General features: G+C 42.0%; 1 pseudogene; it reads left to right on the forward strand.

Moving 5' to 3' along the window:
* The first annotated feature begins 8,091 nt into the window (after nt 1-8,091).
* On the forward strand, nt 8,092-8,742 carry LOC109778498 (ethylene-responsive transcription factor 1B-like; annotated as a pseudogene).

Consider the following 8,742-nt stretch of genomic DNA (forward strand, 5'->3'; position numbering starts at 1 on the left):
TTATTAACTATATCTCGGCCTATTTAGGTTCGTCATTTCCTGATATGAACTATTTAATAACCCCTTTATTAATTTTCTTTGCCGGCGGGCAGGGCTTGGGCAAAGTTCATCAAGGTGACTCCAGGAAAATGGGCGAAAAAGTTGTTTTGGTATCGACCCAAGGTAAGTAATTAAGTAGTACCAGCTAGCTAGATAGCTACCATCTCTTTAATTCTTGTTTCAATACCATTAATTAATTATCATGCTTGATTAATTATTACCTGATTAAATTCAATTCTCGTGAAGTCCATGCAGCAGGCACCGGGACGTGATGTGTGTGCATTCTACGTTTGCGAGAACATTCGCATGATGGCGTCCGAAAGGAGCAGATCCGATAGACAGCAATGGGTACGTTTCACAGAACACTATTCATGATTTTTACATGATTATCGATATTGATCTCCTTCTTAACAGTTCCATGACGTGCGGGACAAGCTCCTACCAACGGAGCGCATATGAGCACTTCTAGAGGAAATAGCGGGATTTTTGCTCGACCATGTCATAGATCCCAAAGGAGAATACTATTACCCGCTACCGCCCCATGAACCACTTGTCATCGTGCTCCGAAGGCACCAAGACAACATGTAGGAGAAATTGTATATATACCTGGGGAAATTGTACATGCATGTGTATGTCTGAATTATAATGGTGGTTGTGAGACATTCGATGATATATATATATATATATATATATATATATATATATATATGATCGGTTCTAGCTACGAGAAATTCTATTTATATATATATATATATATATATATATATATATATATATATATGATCGGTTCTAGCTACGAGAAATTCTATTTATATATATATATATATATATATATATATATATATATATATATATATATATATATATATATATATATATGCATAACGTGTACAATATGTAATATCGTAAAATACCAGCAAACAAAAAAATATTAAATGGAAAAACAAAATTAAAGGAAAAATAAAAAATAAAACCAAAACCCCCTCAAATATTGTAGTACCGGTTGGTATTACCAACCAGTACTGAAGGGCTCCCCGACACCGGCGCTTGCTTGTGCCACGTGGGTGCACTTTAGTGCCGGTCGTGCCTAACCGGTACTAAAGGGGGACCTTTAGTGCCGGTTGCGGAACCGGCACTAAAGGCCCTTACGAACCGGTGATAAATCCTGGTTTTGCACTAGTGCTGTTTGAGGTATATGCAGGTAACCAAACACATTCTTAGTGTTTCTTCCCTTCTGGGGATTGCTACATCAACATTGGTGACGCCTACAAAGATTGTCATGCCTAGGTGCCCTATGTTGGCGTCGCTCTCCCAGGGTGGCGCCTCCATCTACCATCGCTAGGTCACCTCCTCCATGCTCCTCTTCCAGGTCGCCGCTGGCTGGAGTCGCCAGGTAAAGCCCCACGGATGATGGCGGCGGCGGGGTCGTGTTCTTCCTCCACCCCTCTCCTCTTCATGCTTCTGCAAACCTAGGAAGATGTGATGATATTGAGCGCCGATTCTCCGGAGGCACTGGTTTACTCCTTGTACTAGGGTGGGATGGACAAGGCCAGGATGGTCAAGGGCCATCTCGTCCCGCCCATGGACGGGGAGCATAGTCTGAAGCCGCCCCTGCCTAGATCTGGCATAAGATTGGGTTCGCCAACCCATGTGCGGCTGGCCGTGGCCGACACACCTCGTGGTTCCGCATGCCAAACTGGCGGCACACAATGGCCACCAAAAAGTCTTCATGAGGTTTCAATTCCAATTCCATATAACTGAAATACTCCCTCCGTCCCAAAATAAGTACAAACTGGAGTCACTTATTTTGGGACGGAGGAAGTATTATCAAGTACGATCCAGATATCGGGCAAAAAGGCAACCGCCTCGGTCTGATAGCAAGCGGCCCCAAAAATACTAAATTATGATGGAAATGACCACATTGTCATATATTATATACAAAAATTATTGAAACCTAAGAGAAGACTCACACGGGGGCAAATTCACACTACATACTAATAGTGCATACTATATGGAAGAAACCAATCTCATAGTCGAAGCTGGACTTAATTTGGTTGGCAGTCTCTCAATTAACGTCATACATGTCATAATGAATATATGTTAACTAGATTTCTATGGTTAAATTAATTCTCAACTTCTTATTTTATAAACTAGTGGAAGCTCTCCTACACACCAAGTTAAATTACTCACATTCTAGATGAGCATATCAAATATCAAGTCCTATGTGTGCAAAAGTTGCAAGACACATTCTAGATGACCAGAGTCTGCAATTTTTTGTGTTCTTCGATCATTACAATATTTGTGATATTTGAAGTAAAAGTTCAAATCATGCACATGTTGTCAATTTATTGTTGAACCCAAGTAGCAAGACACATTTAACATACCCTAGAATTTATATAAGCTTGCCTAATAATACACTAGAAACCACTATTAATATTTTTGTTAGATTGTATGCTTTGCAAATCTATATCATGATACTTAATAATATTATTATATATGAATGCGCACACATGAAAATATATATTTATGTACTATATAGTTAATGCAATTTGGAAAGATTAATTCAAAGAGAAATTTTGTTATATCATACAATTTTAGTTTAGGAGAAACATAATCTTAGTGATATTCATTTAAACTTCAGAACAAGTAAACAACATCATAAGTATTATTTAGCAACATTTGTATTTTGTTAACTATGCGAACTAATAGTATATTAATTAAAGATATAATATTGTACAACTAGTTTAAATAAGTAAAAATGTTTATTATAAAAATAAGTATTATTTTTGTCATGTTTAAAAATTGATATCGTTAAAGGCCTTCTTGGCCAAGACAACCACAACTGCCCATGTTGAGGACAAGTTGTAGGAGCTCGAGGATGAACTCCAGAAGAAGATTCAGTCTTTGTATCAAGAAGGACAATCCCACGGACAAATACAGTAAGGAGGGCAGTGGACACTGAGGGATGGTGCTGGACATACGGTGATCTGATTAAGTTATGTTAAGTTATGTGTATGTGTCGATGAAGTCGAACTCATGTGTATATATTGAATAAACTCATTTTGTTAGTTATTTGTTCGATTGGAGTCAATGGTTAAGTATTTATCTTTTTTTAATTAAATTGAATGGATTTTTAGTCCATGTTGCCAAGCTATGTTTTGTTTGAGTTCTCAATTAGTTGTGCTATCAATATGTTCCTGGAACCTTTGTTTTGTTAACAACCTGGGGTTAGGGAGTTTGAGGGAGATGTCAATGAATGTGGCATGAACAATGTTCAAGTTTTCAACATTTAAATTATGCTTAATTATCATTTATAATTGCTCAACATCTCTGCCTAGAGCTACAAGTGCTCATATATGCAATGTGGAATGGAATATAAGAAGCTATTTGGAATTTAATAGTATAAGGGGGCTATGCAACGTGGAAGTACATGAGTGGAGTTCAAAGTTTATATGAGTTTAGCGGTTCGCTAGGCAAGCATGATATATGCCTCTTTTGATGCCATGATTGTTGGTACTTTATTCTACAAAGATTACTTAGACCTTTTTGTTTCCGATTCATTCTCTTTATTGCAGCTAAGTTGATGCAATTCATTTTTTGCCAGGAACCTTGTTGGCTTGTTGCCATTATTGTCCCTGTAAGTGGTGTCATAGCTCATGACAATTATTTATTATATCTTCTAGTTAGCATTATGAAATAATATTTTTTTAGGATTGCTGATGTACATTCAGAAACAACATTGGTGTTATATATTACAAACCGAATAAAAGGTTTGCAGATAACTATGGGGAAAGATTCAGGATTTTGGCATAATATATCTCAAAAACATGCATAGAATGTATTATTTGCTAATGTGTGCTATACCTGTTATCTACTCAGGTTGGTCATGACAAGCAGGGCCTTCCTACAGGCTTGGAACTGATAGGTCGTCCATGCGGAGAGGCTAGCTTACTGAGGATGGCTTCGACATGCAGTAGAGGTGAGTATTACTTTGAATCCTTTATAGTAGGAAAAATGGTAAATTTAGCATGTCCACGGAATCCGAAAAGCACTATTAAGTGGTATCACCATTATGAATGCGAGCATTTTTTCCATCGAGTCCTTTTTTCTGCACCATCGAGCATTACATATCGATATTATTATCCTCTGTTTTCAGGAGCTCTGCCTGAAAAGAAGTGTTAGGACTGAGAGTATATCGACCCGAGAGGGGGGTGAATGGGAGATTCAAAATTTCATTCGAAAGTTTCGAAACTGATCCCAATCACAGCAGTGGAATAGAGGATCGAAGGAAATGAACTAAATCAATCTTCTTAGTCAGAAGCATATTCATCGATGAAAGCATTGACAACGGTACGAGCTTGATAACTCACATGTTTAACTACAATGAGAGTAACACAACATGCAAACAGATGTAGTAGAACGAGACACAACATGGTATGCAGTGAGAAAAATACTATGGAAAGATATCACAGGTGAATCCGAGGGACAAGATGGTAACGAATGAATACATGCGATGAGAATGAAACAGGATGAACTCAGATACACAAGATGATGACAACAGAACAAAGTGATCTAGTAATCTATCGGCACAAAGCACGAATATAATTAAAGCGCTGAAAGAAATTGCAGTAGAGTAAATAGAACCAGTGATTCTCGATGGCGACAGAGAGATTTGGTAGACTAGTTCACCCTTCTACCAAAGGGCTACGTCTGGTTGGAGGGGTTGTGATTTAACACGGAAGATGAACTCTCTTCACCTTATTCTCCTTCAACACAGAGCTGATCAGACTCAGGTTGATTTTACTCGTGGTAAATCCTTGTCGGCGATCCCCAAACCTTCGGTCGACCTTCGCAAACCACAATCACTCTTGGTTGCTGAAGATCAGACTCGGTGAAGACAACAACTCTTCAATAGTCGAAGCTGAAACCTATCCATCTAGAGAGTGCGCAACTCTCAAGAGTAATAAGGGTTGCTCAAATCAATCTTCTTAGAAATCTCAAGGGGAGCAGCCAACGGACAAAGTTGGAGCAGGGTGTCTATTCATAGCTGCAGCCTTCCCTGATGGGAAAAGACCAAATTAGACATTGAGTTCAGCCAATGACCGAACGACACGAGTGCAACGGTCGGATTTGAGCACAACGGTAACATTTCTTGCGGACCAAGAAATGCTAACTCCTCGGTCCGAGGGAAATCTCTCGCAGCAAAGAAGATCACAGTCTCTTGCTGACAAGTATTTGCTCGGAGCACAAAAGATGTCTCTCGCATCTTTCATAAGTCATGGCTAAGCATCACAATAGATCTAAGCATCGAGAACCTATTGAAGGAAATATGCCCTAGAGGCAATAATAAAGTTATTATTTATTTTCTTATTTCATGATAAATTTCTATTATTCATGCTAGAATTGTATTAACCGGAAACTTAGTACATGTGTGAATACATAGACAAAACAGAGTGTTCCTAGTATGCCTCTGCTTGACTAGCTCCTTAATCAAAGATGGTTATGTTTTCTGACCATAGACATGTGTTGTCATTTAATAAACGGGATCACATCATTAGGAGAATGATGTGATGGACAAGACCCATCCGTTAGCTTAGCATTATGATCGTTACAGTTTCATTGCTACTGCTTTCTTCATGACTTATACATGTTAGATTATGCAACTCCTGAATACCGGAGGAACACCTTGTGTGCTATCAAACGTCACAACGTAACTGAGTGATTATAAAGATGTTCTACATGTGTCTCCTAAGGTGTTTGTTGGGTTGGCATAGATCGAGATTAGGATTTGTCACTCCGTGTTTCGGAGAGGTATCTCTGGGCCCTCTCGGTAATGCTCATCACTATAAGCCTTGCAAGCATTGTAACTACTGAGTTAGTTGCAGGATGAAGTATTACAGAATGGGTAAAGAGACTTGTCGGCAACGAGATTGAACTAGGTATTGAAATACTGACGATCGAATCTCGGGCAAGTAACATACCGATGACAAAGGGAACAAAGTATGTTGTTATGCGGTTTGACCGATAAAGATTTTCGTAGAATATGTAGGAACCAATATGAGCATCTAGGTTCCTCTATTGGTTATTGACCGGAAGTGAGTCTCGGTCATGTATACATAGTTCTCGAACCCGTAGGGTCCGCACACTTAACGTTCGATGACGATTGGTATTATGACTTTATGTAATATGATGTACCGAAGATTGTTCGGAGTCCAGGATGTGATCACGAACATGACGAGGAGTCTCGGAGTCCAGGATGTGATCATGGACATGACGAAGACTCATGAATCAGGATAGACACAACAAACCCTTCTCGAGGTTATGTAAACCGAGAGAAAATCGTTTGGATGCTTGGGATATTTCTACCGGTTTTCTTGTTCTTCTAGACTGGTGTGATTCATCTGATCGTGATGTTCTTGATCTGGCTCGTCCATCCGTTGAAAAAGCAGAGGAAGAGATGTAACTGGGATATCCATTGCTGACAAATGATAATCTCCGGTCGAAGTGAGAGCTAGTACTAGGGGTGCAGAGCGGTGTCCCACATAGACCCGCCAAAGTGCTGAATTAGTAGAACTTTACCTACCAGCACCACAACCTAGCTAGAACTAAAATTTTCTAATTTGTATACGGAGCGGGATGGGTTCGGGCGCAAAACAAAATATATACTGCTCATTTCATGTTTAAAAGCACTTCCCATGGTTGTGCTTGCGTTTGCTGCTTGCGACGAAACTAGAGGAGACGAATTCGTGAAATATCAGGTTCATGTATTTTGGTGTTAAAGAAACCTACTACCTCCGTCCTGGTTTATTGGTTCCCATTGTATTTCTTGCCAAATTTTGATCATAGATTGAACTAACAAAATGTTCATGCAAGTCGCAAAAAATTATATTATTGAAAACTATGTTCAAATACGAATCCAACAATATAATTTTTGTTGACATGCATTAACATTTTGTTAGTTAAATCTTTAGTAAAAGTTTGGCACAAACTACAAGGTGACCTGTAAACCAGGATGGAGGTAGTATCATAGTGATCCATACGGTACTATATTAAATACAACGCATGTTTGTATTTGTTTTTGTTTCTTCGTCCTAGATACTTAGGAAAAGGACCAAGATGAAGAAGAGGGGTTGACTTGTTCTATTTCCCTTTTTCCCCTGAAACGGAGGCAGAAGGACCAAGATGAAGAAGAGGGGTTGACTTCTTCTGTTTCTGACCGAGAACGTTGAGCATTGACCATACGCAGAAAGAACGAGAATTCAAGGAGCAAGAACAAGGAAGTCAATCTGTGGTGGACAACCCTGAAACCTTTTATTACTTTTTCAGAAGGTAAGACTGAACTTTTTTCTGGTTCACTTCTACATAGATGGCATCAAGTTCAGCATCAAAGTTAAGTTGGTGAACTAAAGAACGTTCACCAGATACTACAACACAGCGCAGCCCATGATTTTAATCTGAATGGTTTTATCTACCGGTGAGGTGACTGCACTAGCCAGCTCGATCCGGGCGGTCGTCGGAGCGAAAAGTCGGGAGGGAGGCCGCCGGCGGCGGCCTGTAAGTGTCACACCACCCCCGAGCCATCTGGGAAGCTTCTCCGGTTGTCGAACTCTGGCCGTGTCTACGACCCAGGAGCTCCAAATTAGCAGGATATTCCGATGGTGACGCCCACCCAGCCGCCCTACGTGAGCCCTCTCCCCCCTTTACACAACCCCGAAATGAAGGCCCTTTCTGCCCTGAAAACGACCCCCATCTCACGTACCGCTAAGCCCAACTTGTCATTTTTAGAGCTGATGCCGACGGTGGCACTGCCACCGCCGCCCTACGTACTATTCCATTATACATACACTACTAGTACTATTTGTCAGCACAAAGTTTCATTTCCTCTTGTCAAACCCACACGCTCTATCAGCTGCCCTATATTAACCCATCCGCGCGCACAGCTTGTGAACAAAAGCACCCTCAACCGTAGCCTACATCTAACCCCCACCCCACAGGGAGCGCGCCAACCACCCACCGTTTCCACGTGGTACCGGCCGGGCTGACAACAGAGACATGGACAACCACGGTGATATGTGCTACTACAGCGGCGGCGACATGGGCGCCGCGGCCGACCCCTCCTGCTCCTCCACCTCCTTGTCGTCCTTGGACTCGTTTCTGTCCGACTTGAGTAGCGGCGAGATGATCGACACGGAAATAAGGAGTCAGCCCAAGAAGCCGGCAGCCCTGGCGTTCATCGGCGTGCGCGCACGGCCGTGGGGACGGTTTGCGGCGGAGATCCGGGACTCGACGCGGGGCGGCGCGCGTGTGCGGCTGGGCACGTTCGCCATGACCGAGGCCGCCGCCATGGCCTACGACCAGGCGGCGCTCTCGTCGTGGGGCGCGGCCACGGCGCTCAACTTCCCTCTGGAGCGCGTCCAGGAGTCGCTCAAGGGCACTTGGCACTACCATGACAGGCATAGGCGGATCACCCGTGCTGGCGCTCAAACGGCGCCACTCCAAGAGAAGAAGGCGCAGCAAGGCCGAGATAGCGAAAGACGCGGCGACATGCATGAGGAGGAGCAAGGTCATAGCCAAGCAGAGGCAGTTCATCGTGGAGCTCGAGGACCTCGGCGTCGACTACCTGGATGAGCTTCTCAGGATCACGTATAATGCAGCTTAGTTACTACTCCCTCCATCTCACTAGTATCAGAAAACGTCTTACAT

This window comes from Aegilops tauschii, chromosome 2 (assembly GCF_002575655.3).
Source record: "Aegilops tauschii subsp. strangulata cultivar AL8/78 chromosome 2, Aet v6.0, whole genome shotgun sequence".
NCBI lineage: Eukaryota > Viridiplantae > Streptophyta > Magnoliopsida > Poales > Poaceae > Aegilops > Aegilops tauschii.